The 12,267-nt window shown below is 45.6% G+C and overlaps 1 non-coding gene across 1 annotated transcript; it reads right to left on the bottom strand.

The window, feature by feature from the left end:
• Nucleotides 1-2,837: 2,837 nt before the first annotated feature.
• Nucleotides 2,838-2,909, bottom strand: TRNAA-CGC (transfer RNA alanine (anticodon CGC)). Its single transcript has one exon. It is a non-coding gene; the product is annotated as a tRNA-Ala (tRNA).
• Between the last annotated feature and the right edge of the window lie 9,358 nt (nucleotides 2,910-12,267).

Below are 12,267 nucleotides of genomic sequence, written 5' to 3'. Positions count from 1 at the left end.
GTTGTTCTGTCTTCTGTTTTCATGACTCTGTTCACAAAGTAAGGTAAATATAAACAAAGTCTATGACATTACTTCCTATTGAAATTTCTCTCTCAGTGGAATTTGAAATCTCCAAGGGCTGGGACTGTGTTTTATTTATCTTTATCTCTCTCATGCCTGCCTGTGGTAGGATTCCAGTGGAGGATTTGCTGAATCAATGAATAAAATTACACAAAATTGAAACTCTGTCAGATAACCTGGGATGTGGGAGTGTTCATAGGGATAGGAGAGATATTGGAAAAAATGCCATTCCTCAGTGTGTGACTAACTTTAACAGATTTGGAGTGAGATGGTGAATATGAAGGAAGTAATCAGGGTATTTAAACATGTTGAGAATAAACACATTGCATAAAATTTATAAATATAAAGAAATTCAAAGTAGAGCTGTATTATCTGTGGACTTGAAGTTATTTCTGGAGAATTCATGGAGGAGGTTAATTTGAACACTCTGCTTGAGAAAGAGGATGGAAGGGTCCCTTTAGTTCATGGGAAAATGGTCCCAGAAAGCGATTTGCTTTGAGGAAAAAAGAACATGAATCCGAAAAAGTGGATCGGCTGAGCGCCTGGCACCTGGCAGGCAGGGCTTCAGTAGATGAGTGATCTTGCTGGAATGTATGGAGTATCTACCACGTGACCCTCACCTACCCCAGTTTTTAAATGATTGTAAACAAACACTAACAGTCAAATAAGGAACAGAGTTACCAGCTTCATTACCCAAAGCCTGCCTTTCCTAGAAAACAGTGGGCAATGTACCCTCCATGTCCTGAACCAAAACCCAGACCCCAAGTGGACTTCTTGCTCCCAAAGTCTCAAAGATGGAGACCGGTTCCTACCTCTCAAAGAGCCAGGGCTGCATCTCAAAGATACACAGAAAGTCGCAGCCACCAGATGAACCAAGGCAGAGAGGTAGAAAGTGGAAGACAGAACTGTGGGTTCCTAAGCGGCTTCTAGAAGCCAGACCCTGCGCCCTGAGAACCACAGGGACCTGGAAGAGGACGGCTCCCTGGCATCGCCATCAGTCCGTGAGGAGGACTCGGGGGTGGGGGTGGGGGTGGGGGTGGGGGGGAGACCGAGACTTCCCACTTCCTTCCCACTCCAGAACCAGAAGGACCTGACCCACTAGTGCCCCAGTCTCCGCATTCAGAGAAATGACACTTCTTTTTTGGAGGGGTGAGCAGGGTGTGGGAAGAGGGGCCACCGGTGTTCACCCTACACTGTTGCTTCCTTAGAAATGGGTTTAATTTCCTACCCCTCTTAGCTCCTTATCTGCCTTTCCTGTAATGTTCACCTCTCATCTCATAGGAAGGGCTTGTGGAAAAGCTGTCTCCTCCTGGCACCATTGCCAGCTTCAGACACCTCTGACATGGTGCCGTCTTGGGGCTAAACTAAAGCAACAGGGTCTCTTATGAGAATCACATGGTTTTGACAGAGTTAGATGTGCTCTTACCCCCCTGCCCATCTCTCAATTGGGGCTTGAATCTGGCTTAAATGAGCAGCCTCGAGACCCCAAGGAAGGAGGAAGGAAGTCTTTTTATTTTTATTTTATTTTTTAAAGTGTTATTTATTTTTTAAACACCTTTATTGTGATATGGGTCTTGTACAGTAAACTGCACGTATTTCAGATGTGCAATTTGATTAATTTGATAGATGTCTACACCCATGAAACCACCACCACAATCAAGATAGCTAACATTTCCATCACTCACCAAGAGGTGCAATTTTTGAATTCCCAATTTTTCCCTTCCTACCCTCTTTAACCCCTAGTAACCATAAGTTTGTTCTCTATATCTGTGAGTCTGTTTCTGTTTTATAGATAAGTTCATTTGTGTCTTTTTTTTTGGTTCCACATATGAATGATACATGGCATTTTTCTTTCTCTTTCTGGCTTACTTCACTTAGAATGATGATCTCCAGGTCCATCCATGTTGCGGCAAATGGCATTGTTTTATTCTTTTTTTGGTTGAGTAGTATTCCACCGTGTGTATCTATATCTATATACCTATCTCTCTCTCTCTCTCTCTCTCTCTCTCTCTGTCTATCTCTATATATCTCTATCTCTGTCTCTCTCATATCTTCTTTATCCAGTCATCTGTTGATGGACATTTGGGTTGTTTCCATGGCTTGACTATTGTAAATAGTGCTGCTGTGAATATTGGGGGTGCGTGTATCTTTTTGAGTTGTTTTTCTCCGGGTAAATGCCCAGGAGTGGGACTACTGGATCATATAGTAACTCTGTTTTTAGTTGTTTAAGGACCGTCTATCCTGTCCTCCACAGTGGCTGCACCAGTCTACACTCCCACCGACAGTGTAGGAGGGTTCTTTTTTCAAGGAAGTCTTTTTAAAGGGAGGCTTGTGCTTGACTGTTCTGTTCACAAGGACGTTATATTAGTTTCCCAGGGATTCTGTAACAAACTACTTCAAATTGTGTGGCTTAGAACAGTCTCAGTCCTGGTGGCCAGGAGCCTGAAATGAAGGCATTGGCAGGGCCGCACTCCTCCTGAAGTCTCTAGCAACGCACACCCAGCCTCCTCCAGCTTCTGGCGGCTCCAGGCGTTCTTTAACTTGGGGCTGCAGAATCCCACCTCTGCCCTGGTCGCCACATGGCCTTCTCCCCTGTGTGTCTGAGTCTCTCAACGCCCCCCCCCCACCGCCACCACCACCTTTTTCTTATAAGAACACTTGTTGGATTTAGGGACCACCCCAAATCCAGGATGATGTGATTTTGACTTGATTGTGTTTGGGAGGCAGGGGAGGTAATTAGGTAGGTATGTATGTATTTGTTTGTTTGTTTATTTACATGGAGCTACTGGGGATTGAACCCACGGCCTGGTGCATGCGAAGCATATGCTCTACCACTGAGCTATAGCTCCCCCCTCCCCCGCACCCCCAGGATGACCTGATTTTGAGATCCTTAATTACATCCTCAAAGATCTTTCCTCCAAATAGGATCACATTCACAAATTCTGGTGCTTAGGACTTGGACTTCTCTTTTGGAAAGTTAATATTCAACCCTTGCTGATGGAAATATTTCTGCCAGGATGATGGCTGATAGGCCGACCACCTCCTTGGAGCAGTGTCTGCTTAGTCCTGTTCTAACTTTCTCTGTTCTCTGGGGCTTAGGCCCCCCAGTCTGGACCCAGGAACCCAATCTTAACCCTCTCTGCCACCCTCTCCCTAATCTTCCAAACACCTCTCCAACCCTCGCATCCTCTCCTTAAGCAGAAAATAAACACGTGGTCCTGGAGAAGTGAAGCAGTTTGTCAAGGTTAGACAACCAGTTAGCAGAGGCAGGACTGGATCCAGTGTCCTCTCTGAAATAGTTACTTAAAAATCACATGGCCGTGGTTATAAAGCTCAGGGAGTCGAGCTTTTGAATCAGAACGTTCAGCTTCCTGGATTCCTGGCAGCCTTTCCCGGCTGTTTCCAAAGAAAGTCATCAGCCTGTCACCCTTCTCGCCAGCCCCTCTTACCTTCCCAGTGTCACAGGCACGACAAAGTGTGGACAAACCCGCTTCTCACCACCTCCTCAGCCAGTCGCCAGCAAGGCGACTCCTCTCATCTCCTGTCCGGGGCAGACCGTGGCGGCGGCCTCTAGGCGGCCGAGCCACACACGAGCTCTGTGAACTAGGCTGTCGGTTTTTATGTGAACCCTCCTTTATTCACAGTTTGATTTCATTTAGGCTTGGCCCCACTTCCTGTTCACATGCCAGCCTGTGGCCTTGCACTCACAGGCAGAACTATCTCGTCATCACTACGAAGGAAGGACTCTGCCCCTAGACTGCCGCACAGGAGCGTGGCTTCTGTGTTTAACTCCATCTTGCCAGGCAGCTCTAGTCCCACAGCAAACACGGCGACTAGGAATTCCATCCTTACTTTGTTTCCTGGAACCACACTGGCTTGGAAATGTTTTTGTTTTTGTTTTGCTTTTCTCGGATCCAGCTTGTTTTCTCGAGTTCTGGAGGAGTAGGACTAGATAAACCACACTGTATGTCTCTGAGAGACAGCCCCCTGAAAAGACTTTAAAGGGAAGATGAATAAAGCGTTCTGCATCTCATCTGACCTTTGAGTGCTTAGGAAATCAGCAAATGCTTTCTTTGGTAAAGGATGCATCTCAGGACATGTGGGAAGGCTGATCTTTCAGCAAACACTAAATAAACAGTGTCATATAAGAAACAGTCACGGAGCAAGAGAGGCTCAGTTTTCCATGACATCTTCAGTGGGCATCTCAGGGTGACCAGCGGGGAGCTACACCACAGCCAGGAAGGGGCAGGGTGTGGCTCTCTGGCCACTGCCTCAGGGAACACCCCCTGAAATTTGTTCCCAATGTTTTGCCTGTGTTCTCTGACCGACTTGATGTAAACCCACTCTAAGCGTCTGCCTCTTTGTAAAGCTCATTTATAGTTGGTTGTTGTGGTTTAAATCAGAGAGATTTAAGTCTAAGAATAGCAGGTGGAAACCGGGGGTCACATGTGAGCTCACATGGATGGCCAGGCTTCAGGAAGGGCCAGAGGACAAAACGAGTTGGATAAACAGCAACTAGCACAGGCCACAGATGCCAGAGCAGAGGTTGGACCCAGGCTGGAACTGAGCAAGTATGAAACGAAGCTGGGACCGGAGACCAAAGGAAAAATGGTGTTCAGATCTGGTCTCCTCCGCATCCAGGAGCCTGAAGTCAGAGTATACCCCACCCATGCATATACTCAAATTGAAATCCCAGGGTCCCCATGAAAGGAGGGCATACAGATGCCTGAAGTTCCCCACACTTTTCAAGCTCAAATATGATCTTCTCAGTATTACTAGCTTTCCCCTCACCATCTGTTCCAAATCAGTACTTTCTTCTCGTCTGCAACCATGAATGGGACTTTGTACCTCTCTTGAGGTACATGGAAATGAGATTGAGCCACCAAGAAATGAGGGAATTTGCTAACCTCACACCATGGGACTCAAAGCCAGGACTCAAAACAAGTAATTCCAACTCCATAACCAGCATTTTTCACCTAGCTGGGGTAAGATCAATAAAAATTTATGTATGTAGAGTTTGGGTTGACAACACGGCACCCGTTTGGGGATATGCAATGGGTAACAATGGGTCAGGATCTAGAGAAAAGACAAGGCTACAAATGTCAATTTGGGAGTCTGTTGCTTGAAAGCTGTGAGGCTGATGAGAATGTTTAGGGAGAGAATATTAAGGGAGGCAAAAAAGCTTGAAGATAAGCCCTAAAGGAATGCCCCAGTTCAGAGTAAAGGGCAATATGTGGGCGGGCCAAAAGGATAGAAGGAGCAGTGGGCGAGAACCAGGGAAGGCTAGGGCCGTTGGAGCTGAGTTAGTTTTAAGGAGGAGGCAGTGGTCAAGAGGATTTAAGTAGAGATAATGGTTTGCAGGGATAATATCCAAGAAGAGTCTATTTGAATTAAAGTTAACAAAGCAGTTGACCTTAGGACTCTTCAGTCTAGACTCTTCTCTGAGTTCTGTAGTTGGGTGTTGAAGTATTTACTTGACTCCCCCAGACTACCTTAAATCATATATTCAGATGTTCTGAATGTACCTCTTCCTCCCTGCACTCCTCTCCCCAAATCTGATCCAAGGCTCTTACTTCAGTCAATGGGTCTGTCATCTCTTCAGTTACCCACAAGTAGCTCTTGGTCACGTCTTCTTCCTCGTCTACTGTATACAATCCAACACCTTCTTAGCTGCAAGGGAAGCTGGGAAATTGTCTGGAGATGGCTTGGACCGGAGTTGGGCAAATGTCTTCTGAGAAGGGCCAGGTGTGGAATTCTTGAGGCTTTGCAGGCCCTGTGTTCTCCGTGCAGCTACTTGGATCTGTCCTTGGAGCGGAGCAGCCCCAGACGACACATAAATGAGTGGGCTGATCTGTGTTCCAATCACATTTTATTTACAAAACCAGGTGGTGGGCTGGATTTGGCCCAGGGATAGTTTGCCAACTGCTGGCTTAGGCAAAACATGACCTACTTTTAAGAGCTGGGCACACTGTAGCTCCACACAAAGTCATGATTCTGTGAGCAAGAAGTCAGAAGAGAGTGGCTGTTGGTGGGCCGTTAACAGCGCCTGCTCTGCCTGGTCAGGGGTGGTCAGTGCTCAGGCGTGGGGACTGCCCCTCGTTGTGACTACAAACTGCGCATTAGAGGTCTTCGTTGAATTATGGAAGCTGCACTCTTGGTTGATAATAAATGTATAATAACAAGTGATACTATAATTTATAATTATAATTATGAAGTAATTTATAGTAAAAAGTGTAGTTGAGTATTTTCTTCCCTGACTTCTGCTCATTGAAGAGTGAGTCACTGATCAGTGACTTTGGCCAAGGGGCTCACTAATCCTACAAATCACCAAATGATACATTTTTAAAACTGATGGTCTGCCTGGTGAAACCGGATGGAAGGAAAAGTGGGGTTGAAAAAGCTGGAGGGAGCCGTGAGGCTGGAGCACCTGTGCTGGGGAGTATGTTAATTTGTTTGGAAATATTTATCTCTGCACACATAGACGGTGCCCTTGATGAATGACTGTATTTGTGCTGCACGGCCACGCTTTCTCTCCACCTTTAATGCAATCAGTACACATTTTAGAGGTATGAATATGCAAATGTTGACTAAAGCTTGAATTTTTTAATTAAAAAAGCTAAATCAGGGGAATTACAAGTACCCGATTTAACATTTTAAATATGAACTGAAACGTTCTCCTTCACTCTCGATTCACTGCTGTGGGTTTCGTTGATGGTCATCATGGAACTTGATGGTTTTATGTCCACCTGTTGCTAAAGGAGCCGGCGTGGGTTGCGGGGAGATCAGGAGGATGAGGGGTTGGGGGCGGGAGGAGGAGGCTGGCAGGAGCGTGACTCCCGCCCTGTCCTGGCTGGTGGTGGTGGCAGGTGCAGTGGGGCACCGACTATGTACTTGCGAAGTGTAGCAGCACATAAGTGCCCAGCTGGGAGTTAAATCTCCTAAAGGAAGCGTTTTCCCCAACTCGATTTTCTCTTAATTCAGAGAAGTTACTTCTAAACTGATGTAACACAACAGCTTAGAACAGTTGTATTTTTCTCCCCCAGGAATCAAGGCAGGCTTTTCTCTGCTCCCTTTTCAGATTGGTAAACAAATGCTCTCTCTTCAGGCTTTGCTCTTTCTGAAGAGGAAAGCGAGCCTCTCTGCTGGCTTGGGATTAAAGAGTTCACATTGCAGTCAGTTGATTATTTATTAAACACTTCCTCATGTGGGATCCAGGACTGTCCATAATTAAATTACAAAGATCCCACCAGGCTCTTTGGAGTTTAGAATCTTCCATGGTCCATGTAGCTGGGTGATCTTGGCCAAGTGGCTGGTCATGATATCGGTGGTAATTATACCTTTATAATTTTGCAGCAATTTATTTATAAAGTATTTCCGCCTGTGTGTCCTTGTTTAATTTGAAACTTGCCTCTGAGCCTCAGGAAGAGAATAGGTCAGGCCATTTCCAAATCCCTTTTGGGGCTTCCACTATGAGTTCAATAAGGTGTTTTAAGTGGAGAAAAAAGAAAGAGCTAGACTAATGATAATTGCACCACATTTAACCCTAATTGGTATGCCAGTGTGAACAAGTGGTAGGAACTCGAGTTTACGGTGACTCAGCAATGCTTAGTCCGTGCTTGCCAACAAGCTCTCAGGATTTATAAAGCTTTTCACTTACATACCCGGTTTGGTCACTTTGTAAGGGAAATCCCTCCTGTAGCTTATCTCTTCCCTAGTGTTTTTATACCAATTACTATACTCACAGTTCAAGGCATACAATCTGGAATGTTCCAAGAATGTGAAATTCTTCAAAGGCCGAGGTCCTCCCTGCAACCATGGAGGGCGTACAAAGTGTTGAAGAAGTGACAGGATGATCCAAAGGCAGGGGCATTAAGTTCATAGTGACAACAACATTTTAACCCATGTTTCTCTGTGACTTGCCTTTTCTGAAATCAGAGGGCTGACAAGATGTTCTTTTGTAATAGCCTGTTTCAACTAAATGTTGCTTTTATTTACACTCAAGTGAGAAAAATACATACGAAATTTTTTTAAACGCTTCATTTTGGAGTAATTCTAGATTTGGAGAAAAGCTGCAAAGATGATGCAGAGGGTCCCCATGTTCCCCTCACCCAGTTCCCTTACTGTTGACATCTTGCATTATTATGGTACATCTGGAAAACCTAAGAAACCACTGATACATTACTGTGAACTCAACTCTAGGCTGTATTTGGATTTTGTCAATTTTAGGAAAATATTCAAGTCTCAGATGTCTGAGTCTGGGTACGGGGTCAGCTCAGCTGTTTCGAATTCTATGAACCTGAGTTGATGGGATCGAGGGCCCTGAATCACAGAATGGCACATTAGTGAAGGATTTTAAGATCCACGTAGTGCTAACGCATTTTTATAAATGAGGCAAATAAGGTCACTGGGGAAACAAATCACACGGGGCCAACATACTTTCCATTGCACAGCGTGTTCTGCACAAACAGCTCTGACTAGTGGCCGTTTAGGTCCTGGTTGCCCTTGCCTTGGTGAGAAAGAATCCTTGTACACACAGACACACCTGCAGGGCACACTGAGATGGGAAGCCCATTCCACTGTACTGTGCAGAAAGACCCCAGATCTCCTGCTCCTTTGAATCTGTTCAAGAAGAAATTGCATGGCAGAACAGATAGGTGGAGTTTCTGTAAAGGGTGTGATTGAGGGATATTTCCAGCTTTAAACACAACAGCGGAGGAATGAGTCATCCTAACACTCTCCGGGTTTCCTGGCAGTCGGCATTTCGTTGGGGCTGTGTGTGTGGATATGGGCTAATTTCAGGTGCGTGTAAGGTGGTGTGATCTCGCATGTCGACACAGCAAGGAGTGCAGGAAACCCTCTGTCAACACGCATAACCATTAGCCTATCTGCAGCTGATGCCTTCGAGCCGTCGTATTGAGTATTGGGGTGACCCGAATACATTTCTCCCTCGCAGTACAGATGGATACCAGGAAGTGGAGCAGATGCATTGTGGCTAATCAGGCAGAGGCGCAGCAGGCTTCGAGCCAGGATTCACATGCCTTTGTGAACCTTAATTAAAGAGCTCGGTGCCTCCTTTTGTTTTATCTGTTGCCAGTGTTTGGCCTCCTATTGTGACAGCTTTTCTTTCTTTTCTTTTCTTTCCTTTTTTTTTTTTTCTTTTCTCAAGTAACCATCAGTTTGCTGTGATAATCTACTGGGGAAGCGGAACAGTACTGTATCTGGGAAGCAGCAGTAATGCTTCTGGCTGCCCAAGAGCTAAGGAGCTGCTGCTCCTGCAGCTGCAAACCGATGCTTGCCAGAGCCCACAAGGGAGGCAGGAGAGAGGGTGGAGGGATCCGGGCACCTCAGAACTCATCCCTGCACCGTCTTAGGCAACAGCCAGCAGAACCACGTGTCCTTAAGAGAGAACGTGCTAAATTATTGAGCAGGCTCTGAACAGCAGGCAAGTGGAAAAGGCATCTGCAGATCTGTGTTTCACGCCCCAGTAATAAATACAGTGTTGAGAGGAGAAATCTGTCCTAGCAAATGCATGGGGCTGGGGACAGACTTCGCTAAGGGGCTCTTCCGTCTTGCAGAGATTTGAGGCAGAGGTTGCTGGCTGGGCTCAGTGCCCTTCTGTGAACTGGGGAGAAGGTCCAGGGGTGGAGGAGAGATACCTACATTCAGTGAGTAACTAGGCTTCCTGCCGCTGAGGGAGCTCAAGAGAAAGAAGCCAAGGGAGAACTTTGCGCTGTGGAGAAGGTGTGAAAATGTATCTCCACGCAGGGTCTGGATTAAGGGATGTGTTGCCCCTCAGAGCAAGCTTCTTGAGGGCAAGAACCACCCCTTACTTGCTATTCTCTTTCTAGTTCTTTGACCAGAGCCCGGTACATACTACTCAGCTCAGTCAGTGTTTCCTGGGCCTAGTTTTGTAGATGCTTCTAAATGACACCATCTCCTATTTGTTGCTGGAAGGCAATGGAAAGAGACATTACATCCTAACAGCATGCACGGAAAGGTAGTTGGGGATCCTGGGAAAGAGCATCAAATTAGGACTCTGAAGTCCTGAGGTCTACTTGTAGTTCACCTTCTAAGGTCCTGGCTGTGCCAAGTTTCTAAGGACAGTTTTATTGGATGGTGACAAAAGGTGCTAATGGGCTAGTCAAACTGCTCTAGGCTGTGTTGCCCCTTTGCATCTTCATCACCCCTAAATCTAGACAAATTCGTTTTTTTGGAAGACTGTCTCACGCCCCTCCTACCCTCATCCCCTGAAGCAGTGAACTCCAATTATGGGGATTAGAGAGACCACAAGCATCCAGAAATGAAGACAGTCAGAGGGTTTGTGCGGTAGGCCTGTCTAGTGAGATCACTAGATCTGTTTTAACTCCCTAATGTGGTGCCCCGACTCTGGCTCTTCAGAGGAACAGTACTTACTCACTCATCACTAAGCACATACAGTCACGGTGGCCCGGGCTCAGTGACCTCATTCAGTCACCCTGCAGCTCCTGCTTGACCTCAGCTCTCTGCTCCTGTCCCCTGGCCCTGGGGCCATCTGGCTTCATCTTCTGGATCGTGATATCGACCTCGGGTCTGCCATGTTTTGGTGACCCATTGGACATTTCCCGGCATGCTTCTCTTTGGAATACAATAGCTCCAAGATGATGACAGAAATGAGACTTGACATGTGTGAGTTGACGCCTGGTGTTTAGTCAATTACAATTAGTAAGTTATTAAGTCAGGCATGGATTGGTCTCATTGTAATCTTGAATCACACAAGAGACCAGCTGACAAACCACGTGGAGGATTTATGGAGCCCACATTTGGAGAAGTCAACATGCATTTTCTCCTAGTGGAAAAAGACTTGGGAAGAAAGTAGTCTGTGGACCCCCCTTCTCCTCATTGGCTAATAGGTTTTTCTTTAAAGCAACATCTTTCAAAAAGTACAAAATACTATATTATAATTACTTACTTGTGAACCACAGAATTTGGGGCTCATAAGAGAAACACTGATGTTGTATATGAGTGAAGATTGGTGGTTAAAGGCGCTTTAATTTTCCTTTAAGATAAATCTTGAAATATATAATTTCCTGTCCTTGAATTTTTGACCTATACTGTAGAGCTGCACTACAGGCTGGAAAGTATGGGTGTAGATTGGCCATTTTGACTGGAGATAATATTTGGCTGGCCTGGAGGCCTCTTGGTTTCTGGAAGTCTTCAGTCTATAGCCCATGTGTCAATTTAGGTTTATCATGCAAATATTTCTGTCCTCCCAAACAACTTCAGATTTGCTAAAAAAAAAAAAAAAAAGCACTTGCAGAATCTGTGTGCATGCTTGGACCCCCGTTTGCTATATCCCACACCCACTATCATTTGTGCATCTCTAAAAGGCTACTGCTGATTGGTTCTCAGCAGAACTTCGTAGAGAAATGCACCTCTGTGCACTCTGATCAGTCTGTCATAGTACTTCTAACCTCGGTTGGGATTTGTGTTCATCTGCCAGTGACTCAGCATTTGAAGCTAAATGAGCACATGGAATTTGCTCCCGGGTATTTGGAAACACGCTGGAGTTAGGAGTTGATATAATCCTTGCGTTTTTTTTGTTTCTCAGTCTTACCATTCAGCCAAAGACAAACATTGAACGCCCATTGTGGGGTGCTGACCATCACCCTGGAAGCGAAGGACCACTGCACAGAATGGAGGGGTCCCAGTTCATGTCTGAGAGAGTGTAAATGGCAGAGAGAGAAACTAAAAAGTGAGTGACAGAAACAGGTTAACACTTTCCCAGCCATCTTACCATTTCACTGATTGGAAATAACTTTTCCAGCACATTGATTCAAGCATTTTACCTGCTTCTGGGGTACAGGGGCTTCAGTTTTCTATTTGCCACCCATGTCTATTTGAGTCAGTTGTCTTGCTAATTCATTAGATGACTTTTTATTTTTAAGTTGATGAGTTAGATTTTAGCTCCATCAACTCTGAGTTAGTGAATAACATTAAATCCACAAGTTTAGGCCCCAGGATGCAGCTCACAGAATCGCAGACAACGTGAAGGAGACGGAACAAGTAACAAACTCCTGGTGAGGGTCTCTTCCTCCTCCTCCCCACTCTGACCCATCCCCCACATGGACTCTTATTTTAAATGTATATGGGGTGGCAAAAAAAATATTAATGTGACCAATGAAGTGGGATGAGTAGAAAGCACTGGGGACCCAGGCCTCTTACTCACCT

This window comes from Vicugna pacos, chromosome 20 (assembly GCF_048564905.1).
Source record: "Vicugna pacos chromosome 20, VicPac4, whole genome shotgun sequence".
In the NCBI taxonomy this organism is placed as follows: domain Eukaryota; kingdom Metazoa; phylum Chordata; class Mammalia; order Artiodactyla; family Camelidae; genus Vicugna; species Vicugna pacos.
Note: the sequence above shows the minus strand (reverse complement) of the source record. Positions and strands in the feature narration are given on the sequence as shown.